The sequence below is a fragment of the Triturus cristatus genome, chromosome 3_1 (assembly GCF_964204655.1).
Source record: "Triturus cristatus chromosome 3_1, aTriCri1.1, whole genome shotgun sequence".
Classification (NCBI taxonomy): Eukaryota; Metazoa; Chordata; class Amphibia; order Caudata; family Salamandridae; genus Triturus; species Triturus cristatus.
In genome coordinates this window covers 305913987-305934070 of record NC_140583.1, presented here as the reverse complement: position 1 = coordinate 305934070, position 20084 = coordinate 305913987, and positions in this window count along the sequence as shown.

Genomic DNA, 20084 nt, shown 5'->3' with positions numbered 1-20084 from the left:
GACGACGTCGATGACGTCATCTCAGGCGCAAGACATCGCGTCTTAAACGCATCTGGGGCAGTGAGACGCTGCCGCTTACTTTTTCCCGGAGGGAGCCGCGCTGAGAGAAGAGGCTGGTAAGGGTGCACAAGCACTGACCCTTATAATTCCTGCACTGTGCTCTGGCAGCGCCATGCTCCGCTTCAATTAGTGGCTGTGTGGGGGTCAAACATTAAAGCTAGTGTTGCTCCGTTGGCGGAACCACTTGCCGGTTCCTTGCGGAACGCATATTCTCTTTGGAGCCCCACTTCCGTTCCTCTCGCGGAGGAGAGAGGTGAACCTTGTTCCCGGACGGCACTCTTTGGCTTGCCTCTGTACCGATTGGTGGTTGCAGAGGGGCAAGCACTCAAAACACGTTTTTCCCTGTTGGCGAGCGATCAGCAGCTCCTGCAGGGAAAACACCTGTTGTTTCTTCAAAAGGGGCAGGATTGCCCAAATCGTCTTTCCCTGTTGGCGAGCGATCAGTAGCTCTTGCAGGGAAAGCGCCTGTGTTTCCTTAAGTGGGGCAGGATTGCCCAAATCGTTTTTCCCTGTTGGCGAGCATTCCATGGCTCTTGCAGGGAAAAGCTAGATATTGATTTCATTGCATACAAACTCTTATTGTACTTACCGCCAAGAACTACTAGTGACATTGTGGTATCACATTTATTTTGGCATACAAGGTGCTGTTGCCCAGTAGATCAGGCCTATCCAAGACTCATTGGAAATGCTGACTGGATTGGGTTCTTTTTGGGTTTATGAAATGTGTACACTGGTCGTGTCATTCATGCTGGTTCCTTTATATATATCCAATAGCAGGGGTATAGCGAGTGAGAAGGAGGACGGCTCTTCCACACCCCTGCTTCAGTCTATAGAAAGGTTATATAGAGCTAACAGCATGTCTCCATGTGTGTGACACCTTCCAGAATTAGCAGAGAAGATATTTCTTTCTTTACAGGTACGGAATATTGTTAGGCAAGCCTTCCTTAGTAAGGGTCAGTTTGGGGAAAGGAAGATTAATGTGTACTGCTGCTATTTGCTTATAGTTATTTGGTTGTCATTTCACGTCTTCCTCCCTGCTGTCCCCTTCCTACCCTTCCCCCGCTTGACCACTCCATGGAGTCTGTGTATACCAATTCAGACCGTGGTGGTATCGAGAGGTGGACCATTACTTGCAACGTTCGATCCTGAGGATTCCAGGCCAAAGCAGAGTAAGCGGCCCAAGAATTCAAATCCTCCCGGTCGTACGTTGAGACATGGCCACCCTGGAGGATCTGGTGGCTGCGTTGCAGATAGTTCAGACAGAGTTGACTGCTTCTAGGGCAGAAACAGCAAACTTGCAAGCCACGGTAGAAAGGATGCAAAGGAATCCCTTCAACGCAGGATTGTCTTTTACCTCTCCCGCTCCCCCTTTGGTAGTAGAAATACCCACGCCGGTTCCTTTGGCCACCCCAGAGCGCTTTCATGGCGATAGTAGCAAGGTGCAGGTCTTTCTCACCCAAGTCATGTTACATTTCTCTTGTAGGCCCAAGGCGTTCACTACCAACCATGCTAGGGTTGCCTTCCTGATCTCTTACCTAGCAGGAGATGCTGCACAGTGGGCCGTTCCGTTAGTTAAAAGAGATGGCCCCTTGATTTAAGATTGGGACTCATTCATAAAAGACTTCGAAAGGACCTTCAATCGTAGGACCGCCACGCTCTCAGCAGATAAGGATTTACTGGAGTTAAGACAGGGAAACCGGGACCTCATAGCCTATTTGAATGACTTTCGCAGGCTGGTTACCGAGACTGAATGGCTAAAGGAGGATAAACAAGCAGCCATCTTTCATCAAGGAGTCCGAGAAGAGATGAAAGACGTGCTGGCTCAGATTGAACCCCAACCCGCTACTTGTGAAGATCTGATCAATTTGGTCCTACGTCTGGATCATCGCCTTAATGAAAGACGCGGAGAAAACAAGCGAAGAGATCGTGCTTCATGACGTTTGGATCCACCAAAGACCTCTAACAGCTCAGCCAATACCAGATCTGAACCTATGGAAATCGGAGCAGTTCGGTCAATCCTTACCCAAGAGGAAAGAGAATACAGGCGGAAGAAGGGACTCTGTATATACTGCGGGAAGAAAGGCCATTTTATCAAGGAATGTACCCTGCGAGGGAAAAATCCTCGCTCAGAATCTCGCAAACAATTGGCTGCTACCTCGGAAGGCTCGGCGGGAAACGCCTTAGCTTGAGGAAAGAAGGAGGGGATTCCTCAAGCCCTATCTACATCCCTTCATTAAGTGATGAAGACTCGGGTACCCAACAACATTTTTTCATAAAACTTTCCCTGTGTGTAAAAGGGGAGTGGTGTCAGGTATCAGTCATGTTGGACTCCGGTGCAACTGGATGTTTTATAGACCACAAGAAGGCATCCGTACTGAGGTTGGTTCTGCACGCCAAAGACCTACCAGAGGCCGTATTGGCCGTAGATGGGAGATGTTTGGATCGGGTCCTATCTGATATCAAACGGATGTCATGGAAGTACGCCAGGGCCTTGAGCACTCGGAGATGCTTGCCTTCAATGTGAGACAAGCCCCATAATACGGGATCATATTGGGGTTACCCTGGTTGCGGTTGCACAACCCCCAAGTAGACTGGACAGAGAACACCATACAGTATACTTTTGCTTACTGTGCTAGGCATTGTGTTTCTTCTATGAGGAGTCCATCACAAGTATTGTCTACGTTACATCATATTGCTACAGCCGCTGAACACCCGGTCACCCTGCCATGTGAGTACCAAGATTTTGCCGACGTGTTCAACGACACTAAGGCAGAAGTGCTCCCACCTCACCGGCAATACGATTGCCAGATAGATTTGATCCCAGGAGCCATCGTTCCTACGGGACGGGTATACGCCTTAACGGAACCAGAGAACACTCATTTAAGGGCGTATCTAGACAAATATCTGGCGTTAGGCTTTATTCGACATTCCAAATCTCCTGCGGCTTCCCCACTGTTTTTTATTCCAAAAGCCAACGGAGAGTTGAGGGCTTGCATTGACTTCAGGGCTTTAAATGCCATTACGGTCAAAAATTTATATCCCTTACCCCTGATTCCCGTCTTGCTGGAGCAAGTGAAAAATGCAGTTGTCTATACTCGTTTGGATTTAAAGGGGGCCTACCACCTCGTAAGGATGCGCAGGGGAGACGAGTGGAAGTTGGGCATTTAAAACACGTTTCGGCGTATACGAAAATCTCGTTATGCCCTTTGGGCTCTGCAACGCACCAGCTGCGCTTCAGTTTTTCCTGAATGATGTGTTGCGTGAGTACTTGGACCACTTTGTCGTAGTGTATATCGATGATATACTGATCTACTCACCCACCGTTGAGAGTCACACCCGTCATGTCCGTGCCATCCTTCAAACTCTGCAAAAACACCATCTTTATTGCAAGATCAGCAAGTGTGAGTTTGGAGTAACCTCAGTGGAGTTTTTGGGGATGATGCTGACCCCCAGGGGACAAGAAATGGCTGAAAGGAAGATAGCCGCGGTACGAGATTGGCCTATCCCTAGTAACATCCGAGACATCCAATGCTTTTTAGGCTTCGCCAATTTTTACCGTCGGTTCATCAGCCATTTCTCATCACTAGCTGCCCCCCTCACTCAGTTATTACGGAAGAAGATTCCCTTTTGATGGACCGAGGAAACACAAAAAGGGTTTGAGGCCTTGAAGGATGCGTTTACCTCAGCTCCTGTTCTGGTCCATGCGGACCCCAACCAACCGTACATCGTGAAAGCAGATGCATCTGACCTTGCGGTTGGGGCCGTCCAGTCACAACGGCATGTCGATACAGGCCAACTACACCCGGTGGCTTATCGGTCAAGGAAACTCAATACAGCGGAACGTAATTATACGATAGCCGAAAAGGAGCTTCTGGCCATCAAAGACGCCTTCCAGAAATGGAGACATTTCCTCAAAGGGGCCCGCCATGTGGTTACGGTTTATACGGACCACCGTAATCTTCAGTTTATGACAGCCGCCTGTCATCTCTCCCCAAGACAACTACGATGGACCCTATTCTTTGCCAAGTATGATTTTCGGGTCACATATAGACCAGGGAAGGACGACAAAAAGGCTGACGCCTTAACCCGTCAAACCTTCAACCCCCCACCGGAAGAACCAGAAGAGAAACCCATTATAAATCCACAGCATGTCATATGTACCACTATCACAGAGCCATTTATCAAAAGCGTGGCAAAGAATGTTTGCACCAGAGAATGGAGAATGTGGCTAGCCAGGCAACCAGAGTGGACCCTAAAAGAGGGTCTTCCTATACGAGGGACACAGTTATTGATTCCCATCAACTCGCTACGGAAGCGAGTTTTCTCATGGTGTCATACCCTCTCCTGTTCAGGTCACAACGGAGTCGAAAAAACCACAGAGAAAGTCCTGCGTCAGTTCTGGTGGCCCACTGTTCGAACCGACATCCGTACGTGGATCCTGGAGTGTGAGACACATAACCAGATGAAAAGCTTGCATGCCAAACCAGCAGGATGGCTACGACCTTTGCCAACCCCAGAACACCCGTGGGAGAACATTTAATTGGACTTTATTGTTGGGATGCCGCTAGATAGAGGGAACACGACAATCCTGGTTGTTGTGGACTAATTAACCAAGATGGCTCATTTCAACGCCTGTAAAACTGTACCCTCCGCTAGCCAGTTGGCTCAATTGCTTTTAATACATGTTGTAAGACTGCACGGATTACCACAAGTGGTTTCGGACCGAGGACCTCAATTCACTGCCAGATTCTGGAAGGCCTGGTGTAAGGCGCTCCGGATAACACCCAATTTGTCTACGAGCTTTCACCCCCAAACAGACGGCCAAACCGAGAGGGTGAACCAGACCCTAAAGCAATATTTGAGGTGCTATGTGGACAACTCTACTGAGACCTGGGTGGACAGTTTGAGGTTGGCAGAAATCGCTTACAACAGCGCTATACACAGCTCCACTAAATACTCTCCTTTTTTCTGCTCCTATGGGTACCATCCTAGGTTTACCCCTTTTCTACATCTGGTTAGGAGTGAGGCAGTGCCAGAAGTGAGGCAGAGAATTCACCACATCCAAAAACACTAAAAGAAACACAAGACAGGTTGAGAGAAGCTAAAAAATGCTACAAGGCATACGCCGATAGACATCGGCGTCCAGGACCTGTTTACAAGGTGGGGGATTATGTATGGGTATCTACCAGAAATATCAGGTTTAAGAAGTTTGGCATTTTTAATCCTAAATACATCGGCCAGTATAAAGTTGTAAAGCTCATAAATCCGGTAGCGGTTAGAGTAGCCTTACCCTCCTCCCTCAGAATCCACCCATCCTTTCACACATCATTACTCAAACCCGCTCGTTCACTTGGCAGAAGAGGTTTGCCTCCGGTGCTGGTGGAAGACGAACTGGAATACGAAGTAAGGGGTATCCTTGATTCCAAGATATATCGGACCAAATGATGGTACTTAATAGCTTGGAAAGGATACGGGGAGGAAGAGAACACTTGGGAACCTGCGGTAGGAGTACATGCCCCTAGATATATCCGGCAGTTCCACAAACGCTTCCCGAATAAACCATGTCTTTGTCAGTGTTCTTCGGGAGAGAGATGTACTGTTACAGCCCACCGGCTTGGCCACAGAAGAACACTGCCTCAGCGCGTTCCAGCGCTCAAAACTTTAGGGAACTACACTTCCCGGGAGCCTCGGCGTGACAACGTCGATAACGTCATGACGCGTGCGAGACATCGCGTCTTAAACGCATCCAGGGTGGTGAGAAGCTGCCGCTTACTTTTTCCCGGAGCGCTGAGAGAAGAGGCTGGTAAGGGTGCACCGACCCTTATAATTCCTGCACTGTGCTCTGGTCAGCGCCATGCTCCGCTTCAATTAGTGGCTGTGGGGGTCAACCATCAAAGCTAGTGTCACTCCGTTGGCGGAACCACTTGCCGGTTCCTTGCGGAGCGCACATTCTCTTTGGAGCCCCACTTCCATTCCTCTCGCGGAGAAGAGAGGTGAACCTTGTTCCCGGACGGCACTCTTTGGCTTGCCTCTGTACCGATTGGTGGTTGCAGAGGGGCAAGCACTCAAAACACGTTTTTCCCTGATGGCGAGCGCACAGCAGCTCTTGCAAGGAAAACGCCTGTTGTTTCTTCAAAAGGGGCAGGATTGCCCAAATCGTCTTTCCCTGTTGGCGAGCGATCAGTAGCTCTTGCAGGGAAAGCGCCTGTGTTTCCTTAAGTGGGGCAGGATTGCCCAAATCGTTTTTCCCTGTTAGCGAGCATTTCATGGCTCTTGCAGGGAAAAGCTAAGTACTGATTTCATTGCATACAAACTCTTATTGTACTCACCACCAAGAACTACTAGTGACATTGTGGTATCATGTTTATTTTGGCATACAAGGTGCTGTTGCCCAGTAGATCAGTCCTATCCAAGACTCATTGGAAATGCTGACTGGATTGCGTTATTTTTGGGTTTACGAAATGTGTACACTGGTCGTGTAATTCATGCTGTTCCTTTATATATATCCAATAGCAGGAGGACGGCTCTTTCACACCCCTGCTTCAGTCTACTGAAAGGTTATATAGAGCTAACAGCATGTCTCCATGTGTGTGACATCTTCCAGAATTAGCAGAGAAGATATTTCTTTCTTTACAGGTACGGAATATTGTTAGGCAGGCCTTCCTTAGTAAGGGTCAGTTTGGGGAAAGGAAGATTAATGTGCACTGCTGCTATTTTCTTATAGTTGCTTGGTTGTCATTTCAGGTCTCCCTCCCTGCTGTCCCCTTCCTACCCTTCCCCCGCTTGACCACTCCATGGAGTCTGTGTATACCAATTCAGACCGTGGAGGTGTCGAGAGGTGGGCCATTACTTGCAACGTTCGATCCTGAGGATTCCAGGCCATAGCAGAACCTAACTTGTCCGGAGGTTTATTCTTTTTGAGGAAAATAACTATCTTTGCCCTGGACCAAGATTTTGGGGGTTGGCCACCTTTAAAAATGTGTATAATAAGGTCTGAAAAGATGTTTTTGATCGAACAATGCATTTCTTCTGAAGTTCAGGATATGTTGATGGATACCCTGTCACATGTTGCAAAATGTCACAGTAAATAAAAAATGTCAATAAAAACATGTTAAAAAAAAAGATGTTTTTGATTTGATCTAGAAAGGATACATAGAACTACGAGGGGATACTATCCAACCCAGTTGTTTTCCCTTTTGACACATTTTTGATTGTAATTAAAATTTCTTCTGTATTGGAGATTTTCTCTAATATAACCAGATCTTCATCATCAAATTTATCATTTGCAATCTTATCTAGGTAACTTTCAATATTTACTGGGTCACCAACCCCCCCCCCCCACCCCCACCGTATAAAAATCCCGATAAAAGCGCCAGAAGGTTTCTCTTATGAGTTCTGGGTTAGATAGTCAGCCTCCCTGAGGATCATGGATCTCACAAATCAAATTTGACGAGGCCTGTTGCCTCATATGTACGGCAAGCTGGTGTCTGATTTGCTCGTTCACTTCATAAAGCATTTCCTTTTGAGAAAGCGCTTTTATAACCGCTTTGTCAATAACAATGTTTGTGATTACAGCCTTTACAATTGCCACTTGGCTTTGAATTTTTACTAGTTCTTCTCGCTCGTTAATTCCTACTGTCACCCTCATCAGATCTTCCTCGGCCATCCTCAAGTTTTCTTGAAGCACCTGCATATGTTCCCTAGCCCATTTGTTAGCCTTTAAGGAGTATTGCAGTGTCTGTCCTCGAATCCCAGCTTTTAGGGCATCCCATATTACTTCAATTGAAGTGCTCCCCATATTGTCTGTTAAAAAATTAGGGATCCACTCTCTCATATGGGTTCAATAATTATCGTCTAAAAGCAGTCCAAGAACTGGGTGTTACAATTCCGATATTTATTTCTACAGTGCAGATCAGCAGATTATGGTCCGATAGGATTCGAGGCAGTTTCTCAATTTGGCAAATAGCTTTGAGTGAGTTAGACACTAATATATATTCCAATTGTAACGCCCTGAACGTCTCAGGATCGTTTAACAGACACGATAATGAGAACGCAACCACTTGTGAAGGTTTAGTTATTTTAATGAAGGCAAAAATAATACAAGGAATAAACAAAGGTTATAGTCACTGGAATCCTCCAGGCTAAGTACGTTACCAGCCCACAGCACGGATGGTCCTAACCGTCCTCTGCATATACGCCGATCCCGGCGTATGCCAACAGAGGGCAGAAATGAAATGGCCGACAATGCCAATCGGTAGGCTGTGAGGGGCACGAAGAGCGTTGGGGAGAATCGAGGAGTCAGGGAAACACCCAGCCGGGGTCTCTACCTGAAGGGAGCAGCCGCTCAACCTCTTACTCAGACTGCACCGGGACGCGGAGTCACCTCCTGGTGATGCGTCACCGATACCCCAATCACAAGCAAAGAAGACTGAACCGAGAGCAGCCGCTCGATCGATCCCGTGGACTTCCGAGTCTGTAACGCGGCAAACACCTCCTGGTGTGCGTTACAGCTGGCAGTCCCTGTATCTCTGGTCGGGCTGGGAGTTACGACTCCAACCAGCAAAAGCGCCACTGCGCTTTGACTCAGCCGAGTCAAAAAGCGAAGCTCAATGGTTATCCGGTAGAGCTTCCGGGTCCTTCACAGGTGACGATGGGGCAAGACACGGCCCAGGGAGTAACGACTCGACCTACCTCCGTTCTTGCCTTACTGGAGCACCACTCCGGAACACTGCTCTTCACTAAGCAGGTACGTCGGTGTAAACACAATATCCGACAGCGTTGTACCTCCCGGTTCCTCCCTTTATAGGGCGTGTTTTCCTTGAGTTATGTAACAGCTCTCCTGTTTACATAAGGGCGTGTTTTCCTTGAGTTATGTAACAGCTCTCCTGTTTACATAAGGGCGTGTTTTCCTTGAGTTATGTAACAGCTCTCCTGTTTACATAAGGGCGTGTTTTCCTTGAGTTATGTAACAGCTCTCCTGTTTACATAACCTCTCAACCGCTAAGCATCCTGGGAGATGTAGTCCGTTTTCGCTGGTTACCGTTTTCCTCCCCTCGCATGACAGGAATTCTTGACACCAATCTTACATGGGTGAGATGTGGATTGGAAAAACATTTATACCCTGGATCATTAGGTTTTAAAGTCTGCCAGCCATCCACTAATCCGTGCGTATAACACATCTGTCTCAATGCTTTAAACACTTTAGGTTTACGGCCAACATATTGCCAACCATCCTTCATGGACCAATCATTAGGAAGGTTGAAATTGAGGTCCCCGCAAATCATTAAAGGTAGTGGCCAATGCATGAGTTCATTTGAGATCTCGTCAAAGACCGACGGATCATCGCTATTGCTTCCATAAATAGCACGGAGTGTTATCTTTTTCCCGCTCCCGTATTGGCATTCCTTAATCGCCCAGCGACCAAATTTGTCTGCTTTAGAGTGAGCAAAAACATACCCAATTCCCTTGGCTAAAACAGCAACCCCCTGCATCCTACCTCCCTGTGTTGTGGCACAAATCAGCCTATACCCTAGTGTTTTTAAAATGTGTGTTTGTGAACCCTCTATGTGTATTTCTTGTAGACAGACCATGTTTGTGCCCCATGCCTGTAACCCTACCGCTACTGTTTGCCTTTTTTTAATGTCATTTAAGCCACAAATATTCATAGATAAAACTCTTAGCAATCAGTAGCCGGGTCGGAAGGAACACGCAACAGGCTACGTCGGGACAAGGAAGGTTTTATTTTTAAATAGCCTCTTCTGTTGTGGGATGCCAGTTTCGGATAACAAAGTCAAGAAGGTAGGGACAAGTACAGTCTCCACCCGGTGTTAGACGACGAATCTTCCTCTTCTGCTTGGGGCGATGGGTTGCTCATTTAAGCTGTCTTCTCCCTGGGTCTCCGGGACAGACAGATGCAGGGAGGAACACTCCGGGGTCCGCAAATGGAAAAAAGCACAACAGAAAATATGGGGGTCAATGAAGTGTCCCGTTTAATCAAACTCACGGGGTTAGGGGGTGAGGGAAACACACTGGTGCCCAAGTGAGTAGAGAGGAGTTCGGACGGGTGGCGGTGAGGAGTGACAGTGAGGGGAGGGGTACTACTATGTACAAAGCGGAGGCGGCGAGCTGCAGCGTCCTCAGCCCTCAGACTTCTCCCGCCTCCCGACCCAGCCCGAGAATCTGTTCTGTACCTCGGTCAGCCACGCTCCTCCGTGGGCGTGGCTCGGCGATGCGTGGTCGCGGAGTCCTCCTGGCTCTGGCTTCCAGTCCCCGCTCTTGTTTCCTCCGTCAGGGTTCGACGTCTTCTCCGGGCGTCCTGGAGGTTCTTCCTGGTCTCGTTTCTTCGGTCCTTCGTTCTCCTTCGTTTCTGGTCTCTCTCCGGTGTCTGTGCACCCTGGGTTCCTATATCCGGGATTCCTTATTGGTTGCCAGGTACTGACGTCATCGAAGGGGGCGGGGCTTTCCTGGAGCATGTCCCAGTTAAAGGGACCAGCGTCTGAGTCAGATATATCCGTGTGGGAATCCTGCCACGAGAAGAAAGCATAGGGTCCATGAGTTCCCGGGCTTCCCACCAGTCACACCCTTAGCCGACGCCTTCCCCGCTGACCTTGTGACACAATCCCATCTCATTGCATTGTATACTCCATATATATGTCCAAAGTTTTGAATGCACCGTATCCTAGTATTGCCATCATACCAGTTTTGTCTATTAAGTTTTTTACGTTTTTGCCCAACCTGTCTGACCCGCCACCCCCCCTCTCCCAATCCCCCCACCCTCCACCATCTTTGGAGGTTACCTGGCCACAGCCGGGCCAGGAGTTTGACATCCGGCATGCAGAGCCCCGCGAGCCCGCTGAGACTCGCTCCCCCACTGGAGATATAACCTTCTGTTGAAACTTACACCAAAAAAAAATATACCATAATAATCATCAGAAAAAAAGATGAAAAAAGCCAACAAATGAAAAACCCCCTAAAATTATTACAGATCTATATTCCCTGCACATTGTATCTGCCTGAGTATCAAGTTGCAAAGGGGTTACCCTCACCATGTATATTGTATACATTACTTATGTCCCAAACTTCCTCTAGGTACTTTTTGGCTTGAATTTCTGAAACAAAGCTACGTGTAACCCCTTTATATACAATTTTTAACCTGGCCGGGTTTTGCAGATACACCTCGGCTCCTTGTTTCTGAAACGGTTCAAAAAGCTGTCTGAGTCTCCACCTGCATTCCACTGTGGCGTGTGCGAAATCAGGTCTGGTAAAGAAGGTTATCCCGTCAAAGATCTGCTTATTTGTGTGTCTGGCCAAGTCGAAAAGAGTTTGGCGGAGTAGGAAATTACCAAAAAACAAAAGCATGGCACGAGGGTGTTGCGGTGTCGTGGTGCGTTTCACGGGAGACAGAGGGAATCTATGGGCTCACTGTATTTATTTGTCCAGGTCCCATGATTGTAGCTCTCGAAAAGCCCCTTTGAGAAGCGTAATCATGAATTTCCTGGGGTCATCTTTCTCAAACCCTTTCGGAATTCCTAGGAAACGGAGATTGTTATGCCTCTGCCAGTTTTCCTGCTCCTCCATCTTCCACATAAGATCTTTAACTACCCCCTCGTGCTCATCATTCTGTGTTTCAAGCGTGGCGACGTCTTTTTCTAGTTGTTCAGTCCTTTCCTCCACCGAGGCCATTCGATCTGCAATTTCAGCACAGGTTTTGCCGACCTTCCTGACTGCCCCTTGCAGTTTTTTGGCAGCCAGGTGCGATCTGCGGCTATCTGCCTTGACTTCCACCTGGAAGCTTTTGATGGATAGCAGAATATCTGTCAAGGCAGGTTCGCTTCTTGAGTCTCCGTGGTCTCCCCCTTTGTCGCTGCCAATGATTGTTTGATTGACCCGAGAGGCTACCATAGAGTTGGAGTATATCGTACGAGGGGTGTCATTGTAGTCCCACTTCAGATCCCTTGCATTCTCTTTGCCGGAAATGTCGCAATTCTTTTGAAAGCGATCTCTATTTTTCTTCTTTAGTAGCTTTTTAGAACCCTGTTTATTTTTCTGAGTGTCCGTGTTGGGGCTGCTATACCATTTATTTCCTTCCTCCCCGCTTGACAAGGAAATACTTATGTCTGATATCTCCGACTCATCTGTCAGAGAGTAGAACTTGTCCTGATTATCAGGTGTTTTTGGTATGTAATCTGGCAGTACATTGTTACCAGCTTGAGATGTTAGTAGAGAGCTGGCAATGCTTGCAATGTCTTTAATAGTAGTTGTGTTGCTACTCAAAGTAATGATGTTACTACCGCAGCTAGTAGCATTATCCTCTAAGCTGCCTTCTATCACCAGAATCGCAGGTACTGAGGCGTTTGCTATATCTGCAGGAGATAGAGTGTCTGAAGTCTGTGATGCACCCAGTGCCGCAGGTGAAGTGTAAACTCCGACTTCAATCTGACTCGCCATCCCGTTTGCCTCCGCATCCTGTTTGCCTCCCGAGGACTTTCTACTGAAAGATTGTCTTCCACCCCTCTCGCTGCGCCGAAACTGCTGGTGATTAAGGGCTGAGAGTAACCAGTTTCCTTATGTGATCGAGCGGTACCTTTTTTGGCAGTACTCGCGATCACAGTGTCTTTTTCTACTGAGTTCTTGTCAAGGCTTTCCCCTTTTTCTCCCCCGCCTTTGCCCTTTCTACCTAAACTGTCCAGCTTTTTTTGTCGGGTACTTGCCAGTGTTATGCCAGACTGAGAATATAGTAGTGCGCTCTTCACCTTCCCCACTCTCGCCCCTTTACCGGTCATTCTTACTTGGATGTTGCAGATGCGGTTGCAGATACAGAGTATCCCTGGAATTATGCTGGTCCTTACAAAGTCTCCGTAGCAGCTGCAGCGCTGCTTGATCTGGATGATTTTCCTTTCAGCGAGGTGTGTGCGCTGACTCCCGGCTACTCTCCTGTAGTTCTGATGTGCCAGGAAGAACTCGCACAGGTCAGGATGAATCCAGGAAGCCCGAGCCGTATTGGCGTCCTCGCAGCAGGGAAGAGACGCAAGTACGAGCCGTTGTGTGAGGGTTACTCGTCAGCTCCAGATAGAGTTTTTCTGCCCGATTCTTTTCTTTTGAGTTTGGCGTATTTCTTATAGTTCTAGCAATTCCCTCATATCTTCATCCCAGAAGGTATCCAAAAGCGCAAAAAAATGTTTCTTAGGGGGATACTCAGCGAAGCATCTCCGCGAAGATGTCAGTCGGACGCCATCTTGCCTCTCACATTTTATTGTTTTCAAAGATCTTTAACAGTATAAAGATTATGTAAAAGAGGTATTGTCTCAGTTAATGTCAGGAATCAGGGATATTATAAGAGAACACAGAAGATAACTGCTCTGCAGCCAGAAGTCTCCAAGGACACAGTATGTATATATAATGTATTGGGAAAGAGATGGGGACACCAGAGAATAAAACAAGGGAAAATGGAGGAAAAGCAACAGGACCAGATCAGATGCTTCCGAACCCAGGAACACATTCAGGAGATTAATAAAAAGAAATGCAATAATGACAGAACAAGGCATTTGAATATTACTCATTTCTTACAAGGTCTGAGGACTGCTAGATAAGAGAAAGTAAAAGGAAACTTACCGAGTTGGAAATAATTGGCAACTGTAATACATTACAACTGTAATAAAGCACAACCACCAAAAATAAGGACTAAGCCTAGCCAGGACTAACCACAGGGTAAGGACGTGAGAAGAAACACAAACACAAGCAAGGAAGAGCCGGGTGAAGAACTGCATGGAAGAACAGGACATTCACCACCATTTAATGATGCCCAGCATTGTGCTTCTTTACCCCTGACCTTTTATGCTGCCTTTCCCGCCTATGACTTAGGAAGGAGAAGGTCAGACCCATGTTAGTAAGTGTAAGTAGCATCTTTGATTGGGATCATTCTAGTTACATATTTAGTATTGTAAAATGGAGGCCACAATCTTGGGACAGGTTCCAAACAGATACAATCCAAAGCCCTGCTCCTCCGCCATCCCAGGCCTGGCTTCAGATCCCCAACTCCCTTACCTTCTGACCTGGATCCGCTGTGTGTCGTCACAATGCTGAACCAGATGATGAACTAGTCAAGGCCTTTCTGATCCCTGATGTGCAGCTTTTGTGTATGGCTTGACCCCAAGCCCAAAAACGCTCCCTAGGTTTGGAAGGAAACCTGGTGTGGAACTTTCAAACTAACCAAGGAGCATAATCAAAGGAGAAAGGTTCCCAAGAGTGATCCACAGGACTTTAGCCCTACCATTGAAGCAGGTATTATGCTGACTGTGAAATAAATGTAAATCAAGGCTAAATTCCACTACATATTCGGGCACATTCCCAATTACCACAGGCGGAAGAAGTATCAGCACGCGCAACTGTACCGAAGGAGAGGGATGAAGAACTGTGAAATAAAAAGCCTATGCCAAGAAGAGAAAGAAAATGAGTTAAGAGCCAGATGGGATCGCCCACCTTGTAAGACTAGGCTGGGATGCTATGATCATCTCCAAAACATTTTTATACTGTCTGCCATAAGGTGCGATACAATCTGCTTATGTATTTCACAAAGAGAAGGCATGGGGCCCGAAGCTGAAGGTACTGTACTGGGTGAGAAAAAGAAAGGTAGACTATGAGGGTGGAAGCCATAATAAGAGAGAAATGGAGAGCAATGGTGAGAAATATGCCGAGAGTTGTTATATACTCAACAATGGGCAACCAAGGGACCCAGTTCAGAGGTGTTGATTTAGGAAAAAGACAATTATTGTTTTAGAGCTTAATGTATCCACTCAGTGTGCCCATCAGACTTTAAATGATAACTACTGGATTTCTTGCCTTCAATGCACAAAAGAGATGGTAGTGTGTACCAAAATTTATAGGTGATTTTGGAACATTTTCAAGAAGACATCACCAAGCTTAATAGCTGTGGGTAGGGTAGGCAGTGCACTAAAACCACCTATTTTAGTAAGTCTGTTACAGTCAAAGTGTGAAATCCCGCATTCTATAGAATGCCTAGGTAATGTATAGAATGCCTGAAAATGCCTAAAAATCGAACGTCAAAGTATGAAATGATTGATATTTTATACATTGCCTAGGCATTGTATACTTTGCCGGATTGTCTGCCAGCAAAGTATATAATACGCCTAATCCCGCCATTTTATTCCCGCCCGGCAATGTGTGAAATCTGGCATTCTATAGAATGGCTAGGTAATGTATAGAATGCCTGAAAATCGAACGTCAAAGTATGAAATGATTGATATTTTATACATTGCCTAGGCATTGTATACTTTGCCGGATTGTCTGCCGGCAAAGTATATAATAGACCTAATCCCAGAGACAGCACAAGTTATCAGCAAGCGAGGGGCAGAGACAGCATAAGTTATCAGCAAGCGAGGGGCAGAGAAAGCACAAGTTGCCAGCAAGCGAGGGGCAGAGACAGCACAAGTTGCCAGCAAGCGAGGGGCAGAGACAGCACAAGTAACCAGGCAAAGAGCAGGTGGCAGCCGTGCGGTGGTGTGGGGAGCGACCTGCCTGCAAGCAGGGTCAGAGGTCGTGTATAGCATCCGGCTGAGGTTTCACAGACGCTCTGCCGTCATCCTTTCCCGTGGTTCTTGTATCACCATGTCGGAAGGGTGTGTAGTGCCAAGACAGGAATCACGCCATGCTGACATGCAACAACAGTTCTGCAATGAATTATCTCAAGTAAGAGCCAATGCTGCTAAAAACTGTGTTTTCCTAACCGAAACCAGTTACCAAAAGTTAGTGGACGATGTGAAAAAGGCTAAGACAACCATTAAGAAGGAACCACGGGACTATTGGCTGGTGAAACACTATGACGTAATGATGGTTGAGAATACGACTAAGTTGATCTATCCTGTTAAAGATGGTACGAGTGCTATTCAGTTTTACGTCGCGAACTCCGAGTTATTTGACGTACTCCATAAGGCCCATTTGGCTATTGGTCATGGAGGACGGGACAGGATGTTGAAAGAACTTTCACCCAAGTATAAGAACATTACCCGTCATGATATTGAGCTGTACATTCACCTTTGTGAGCCTTGCCAGAAGAAGCAAAAAGGTGTTAAAAAAGGGGTTGTGGTCAAGCCAATGGTTTTTTCTGAATTCAACTCCCGTTGTCAGGTCGATCTCATCGATTTTCAGTCCCATCCTGACAGAGAGTACAAGTTTATAATGGTGTACCAAGATCATCTCACTAAGTTTGTAGTTCTCAGGGCTCTGTAATCAAAGAGAGCGGAAGAAGTAGCCTACAAGTTCATCGACATATTTACGTTGCTTGGTGCTCCAACGATTCTACAGTCCGATAACGGCAGGGAAATTGCAAACAATGTGGTAAGCAGCCTAAAGGAGTATTGGCCCACCTTGAAGATCGTCCATGGTAAGCCGCGCCACTCACAAAGTCAGGGGAGCGTCGAGAGAGCTAATCAGGACATTGAAAATATGCTGTGTGCTTGGATGCAAGATGAAAAAACTAGCTGCTGGAGTGAGGGATTGCGGTTCGTCCAACTTATGAAGAACAGAGCTTTTCATTCTGGGATTAAGAGATCACCATACGAAGCTCTGTTCGGCTGCAAAGCTAGAGTAGGTCTCTCGACGTCGTCCCTGCCTGACGACGTTTTACAAGACGTAGAGACTGAGGAAGAGCTCGAAAAAATAATAGAGAGCATACAAACAACACAACAGCAGGAAGAAAGACGAGATGAATCAATGCAAGAGGCACAGCTCCCTGCAGAAGACATAGCTGAGAATGCAATCCATGATGGAGGAAACCAAAACAGTGATGAAGCCATGGTTATCGAAGAGCCTTCCATTTCCGTGGTTACCGAAAATACTTCTCCTTCTGCTATCTGTTGCGTCTGCTTAAAAGAAACCAGCGGTGCTCATACATGTCGAAAGTGTGGCCGAAACTTTCATGCCATCTGTGGACATTCTCCTAAAGACGATGACGGCGATGAAGTAGAAGGTTATGGGGTTAGCATTTTGTGCAATGTTCGCTTCAATATTGAGAAAGCTATCCAAAGTAAAATGGAATCGTGATCGAACCTTGAGATTCAGGCCAAAAAAATTAAAAGGGATTCTGACAAAAAAATTCCTCCTGTGCCTTTGGGTGCCACTGTGCGAGTTCCGATTCCCGACGTCGACAAAGGGCGGGGTGACTCACGCAATCTCTTGGCAGTTGTTATGAACGTGACGGAAGATGGCTTCTACCGACTTGGAACTGCACAAGGAATCTTGAAGCAACTCTACGCCAGATCACAGTTCACCGTATGTCCAAAGAACTTAATGAGAATTGAAGACGTTCCTGACCACGAAATACCTCTCCGATCTACAGCTACTTCTCAGTCCACAGGAAGCGGCCAAGGATTCGTCAGGTGTATGTGCAAGACGAATTGCCAAAATATGAGGTGCCTTTGTGTGAAAAAGAAAATTAAGTGCAATTCAAAATGTCACTCTAGCCTTCCCTGCTGCAACAAGTAGATCATGCCAGTTCTGCTTTGTGTTTCACCGGTAACAATATTCTGTTTGCATTCTTCTTTAAGTCGTGAAATGTATGTACAAGATCAAAGTGCCAAAATAGAAGGTGTTTTTGTGCTGCAACAAGTAGGTCATGCCAGTTCTGCTTTGTGTTTTACCGGTAAGAATATTCTGTTCGCATTCTGTAGGTCATGCCAGTTCTGCTTTGTGTTTCACCGGTAACAATATTCTGTTCGCATTCTTCTTTAAGTCGTGAAATGTATGTACAAGACCAAAGTGCCAAAATATAAGGTGTTTTTGTGTGAAGAATAAAAGTGAGTACAATTCCATGTGTTACTCTGGCCTTTCTTAGTGTAACAAGTACTTCAATCTCAGTTCTGCTTTCGTTGTTTTCCGGTAAGAATATCCTGTGCTTTATTTCGTAGTTTTGTTCTTTCAGCTTCAAATGCGTATTAATTAATAAAGGCTTCTCGTCTTGTGCCCTTTTAACACTTTGCGTAAATGGTACTGGTCATTCTGTATAATGCCTAGGAATCCCATCTTGTACCCTTTTAACACTTTGCGTAAATGGTACTGGTCATTCTTTATAATGCCTAGGAATTGTATAGAATGCCTAGGAAAAGTATGTAACATTTTCACCAAAAACTTATATTTCTTAGTTTGCCTCTAAACCATCAGGCATTCTATACATTACCTAGGCATTCTATACAATACCGGGATTTCACACTTTGCCGAATCCCTAGGAATCTCATCTTGTGGCCTGTTAACACTTTGCATAAATGGTACTGGTCATTCTGTATAATACCTAGGAATTGTATAGAATGCCTAGGAAAAGTATGTAACATTTTCACAAAAAACGTATATTTCATAGTTTGCCGAAAACCATCAGGCATTCTATACATTACCTAGGCATTCTATACAATACCGGGATTTCACACTTTGACTGTAACAAGTCTACTACCACTAAGGTGACAGAACAGGACAGTGATAGAGATAGATCTAGTGTAAAATCCATGTAACCGATAAACCATGTTTGTGGCCTGACCAATTCCATAGGTTTTGTGTGCAATGATTTGGCTTGCATACAAGTAGCACATGATTGGAAATGAGCTATTGTGTTTGTTGCATATAGGGCCATCCAAACAGTCTTGAAGTCTATTATCCTCCTTATACCAGATTGTGCAGTTATCCTGGTATAAGGTGATAAGCTGCAGTATCCATTAGGCCTGGCAAACTGTCTTCTAGTTGTAGCTTTTTTACAGGAGGAGTGGCGTTTTCTCAAGTTGCATTTCTTCTTTCACCTAAATTTCTTTAAACTAGAGATTAGTGTTGGAAAGAAAAGCAGCAAGCCTTTCTACGAGTCAAGCCCTAATTTTTGTTCTCAGGATTAGAGGTAAAATGTAATTCTCAAGATGGGTATGACCGACAATCCCAATCCTCCATCTGTTCCCACTCAGGTACTCAATAACAATACATAGTTTAGGAATCAAGGACAAAGAAACAGGGGAGACAACATGACACCAAAGACACTGGTTTCCAAATGACATGCCCCAACTTCCTTGATCTAGGCATCATCCTTGCAGGTGCTGGCTTCATGCTGAACGTGTCTAGTGGTTCATCTTCATTTTGCTGTGTTTTTCTCAGAGTGAACACTTAAATGTAAGGGTTCATTCAAGGATTAAATTGGGCCTCCACATTAGCCAATGGCTTGTTTAATCATCCTCGTCCACAGTGTCAAGGTGGTTCTGGAAGGGTTTATACATGTTCTTGTCAGTAAAATAGGGGTAGCTCTCTTGAGCATGTGGTTTGATGCCAGCTCGCTGAAGAGCGAAAGTGTGCCACTGAGAGGACTTCTAATGTTGTGGCAGCCATAGATGTGTAATATGAATGTAATGGGGCCTGACGTAGGACATTAGGCGTCTGTGTTTGTTCATGTGTGAAAAGGAATTTGGGGGAGGGGGGTACAACTCTGCTTGTTCCTGAAAGCTTGGAAGATGGTGATGCTAGCACAGCAAACCCTTTGTTGATGCCATTTTATTAAAAAATATATGTTTACTTTCACAGCACTATTTTCAAAAAATATCCGAAATCGGCCTGTATTTTGGTTATTTTGTTGGTTCCCTCCAGGGGAATCTACAAACAATGGGTACCTTTAGAATCCTCAGGATATTGGGTAAAAAGGACCGAAATGGGGGCGGAGCTTGACGGCTCAGCAAGATGGCCGCTGACTAGCGGAGCTCCGCAACGCCATCGCATTATACTTAAAAATCCTGACACATGCAAAATCCTACACAGCGTGATTTCGAGCGCCTAAAAGATCAAAGGTCCCGAGGAGCGGATCCGTGCTGCTCTGAGTAGGAAACTCGATGTAACGACTGAGATACGCCTGCCGCTTGCTGACGAGTGCCCGGGGCCTGCCTGTGGATGTCGGCACGGGCTGGCATCCTGCTAAGCAGAGCTCCGGAGGAAAGGAAAGTGCCCGGGCGCCAGGCAGCCGAGCTAGTGCAGAAGCCCTGCCCTGGTGAGCA